We start from the raw sequence: 2,895 nt of genomic DNA on the forward strand, positions 1-2,895 counted from the left end.
GGAGCACGAATTTACTTGCTTTGGCTCTTACCCGAGAAGTAGTTTGGAGGGGCTTGATTTCGTTTGTTCTGGCTCCTACCTGAGAGCTTGTGATGGAATTTGTTCAGACATTTTCTTGGTCTTACTCGTGAGCCTGTTGGTGGGCCATTCGAGATTGTTTGGCCCTTCTTGTTGGGCTTGATTAGTTTGAATTTTGTTGATGAATCAAGCTTGTCATCCCAAAAATTATAATCATTTATCCTCTTATGTATGTCGAGGGAGCATAGTAGTCACTGGTGGTTATTTTAGTTGTCTCGGTCGTGAGCCTTAACAGCTCCCCCTTTCCTTGGGTTGCCTTAGTCGTGAGCCTTGTTGTTCCTTGGGTTGCCTTCGGTCGTGGGCCTTAGCAGCTGTTCCTTGCTGCCCTGAACCCGAAAGCCTTAGTTGTTGTGTATTGAGGATGATTGTGAGCATTTATGTGGTTTTAGTCAGATGTCTTTATGTTTATTTAACATATGAAGCTTTTGATTATATTTGGAATTGGATGACTTTGATGTTGGCATGATTTTGGAAGTATAAATGGTTGTCGTCCCTGGGATACTTTCCTTTTGTTTGAGTTGTGGACTTTGAAAATTCATTTTCAGGGGAGCATATGCTTGATTTAAATTGAATTCATAGAGGATGTTTCGAGAGTTTGACATTAAAGTTGTGATATCGTTTGAGCGCAAGTTTGGGTGTGTGTGGACATGTAGTTATTGGTAGAACCATGTGTGCGACCGTCACATCGACTTGGGTTGATCCACTTATAAAATATGAGAAAATGATATCCTTTCGAATTGATTCAAGGATCTTAGGACTTTCTTTTTCAGGTCTTTTTTTCAAGAGTTTTGAGGGCTGATTCATCCTCATTTCCGATGTTTTAGGTGGATCAGTGTCTTTTTAGGTGAATCAGTCTCTCCTCTCTTCTCACCTCATTTTTGTTTTTTTTTCTTGCTTCTTAGTTCGATTTTCGATGCTTATGTCCGATGCATAAGCGTCCATGTATAGCATTTCGCTATACGTGATACCATCAAGCAATGTCGCAAGTAGTTCGGTTTTGTCTTGGGGTTTAGGGCGGTTCGATGATAGAGCAAAATAATGTTCCATCCTAGGACTTCGGGACACCCCCCAATGGACCCAGTGAACCGTAGGATGTCATACCATTCACTGATATAAGACTAACGGGAGTTGACCCGTACCTTCTTAGGTTGGTGGCCCTCCGCCCGACAGCGCGATCGACTCGTGAACAACTACTTTTCAAAATTAATAAACAATAAATTTGATAAGAACATACACCTTTTTCTAAAACAAAAATATATTTTTCACTACAAACATAATTGATACAACCCTCTTTTGTATGCCTGAAGTCTATGTGCATGCTAAATCTGAAGTCTATGTGCATGCTAAAAATATAAATTTTAAATATATTTTAAACATTGATTGTCCACCTGTTGATTACCTGTTTGGGCTAAGGAGTACCCTCCTGAGTTAGGTTTGATAGAACACCCTTCTAGTTGAGTGGCGGGTTTTAAACATTCGGGTGACCAAGTAGTCTTCGACGACCCTCGAATATCAATATATAGTTGAGCCTAGCCCCGATCCGAGTCTTTGCGGTTCCCTTTTTTTTCAAACTTTTTCATGTTTTCTTGAGATTTTTGGACAAAACACTCGTGGTTTCCTTTCGGGATTTTCCCGTGTTTTCTACAATTTTTGTCGATTTCCTCGCATTTTTCTTGTCGCAAGTCTTTTGACGATTTTTATCGAGATTTCTATGTGATGTTTCTTTACTTCGTTTATATAAAACATTTCAGCTTGATTCCCCAAATTTTTTTGTTTGTACCTAATTGCATCAACTAAACCTGAGGAACTGCAGATCTCCCAGGTATACAGGTTTGCTTTGTGTTAACAGCATGTTATTTTCTTGCAAATCATCTACATACTTCTTACTTTTCATTTACACCGCATGTTGTATTGTTCTCTTTACAGTATACTCTACTGCTTGTCTTGTGCTACATATTCTACTGTCATGCTATACACTGTGCAACTTCAACATGTTCCCTATAAAATGTTTAAAGAACTACAACTATAGGGCCGCTGGATTTGACATCATAACCTGACACCCTAGAAAACTTAAACTCATCACGACAAGGAACTTGGAGCTAGCACGGTGGGCAGCACGACCATCTTCAACAGAAGAACATGTCTTCCTCAGCTAAACTTTTCCTTCCATATAATTAAACAACAATCCATGGGATTTCGAGATCGTTCGTGTGGTGCGACATAAATCATCAACTTTTCTTTTAGGCATTTGTACAACTCTACTGTGCAATCTAAGCCCTAACTCGTTTTAAAATTTCGAGGTTGTCATCCGTCACGGCCTAAATTCTCACATCTTCCAGACTGTTGTGTGATCGTTTCATACGAATATAAACCCTAATTAAATAAAATTGGCATGATGAAACACTTGAATAATTTCTCCTCGAAACTGAAACCAAACCATAGGGTAGACTAGGAAGTCACCGAGGTTCTCATTCGGATCTGTGACATCCCCTAGTTCTTCCTCTTTTGGATTCTACAATAAATCTTCTAAGTTTGAACAATTCTCCTTTGCACACCTCTTTGTCCGATTTTGTTGAAAAGTCATATCCTTTTGACCTCTTTGAAGATAATATTTTCTGATTTTTATCGAGAGTATTCTCAAGCGACTACGATTATCTAAGATGTAATTAACTATAGGGGTTTACCCTTATAGAAAGTTTTTCTGAACACAGCTTAAAATAAACCATATTTAATTTTTCATATTAAATAAGGAAATTTGTTGGCAAATAAAATGGTTTTGCAAACCAAACGGATGTCATATATTTCTTAGTTGTCATT

This window comes from Phalaenopsis equestris, unplaced genomic scaffold (assembly GCF_001263595.1).
Source record: "Phalaenopsis equestris unplaced genomic scaffold, ASM126359v1 Scaffold000113, whole genome shotgun sequence".
Lineage (NCBI taxonomy): Eukaryota > Viridiplantae > Streptophyta > Magnoliopsida > Asparagales > Orchidaceae > Phalaenopsis > Phalaenopsis equestris.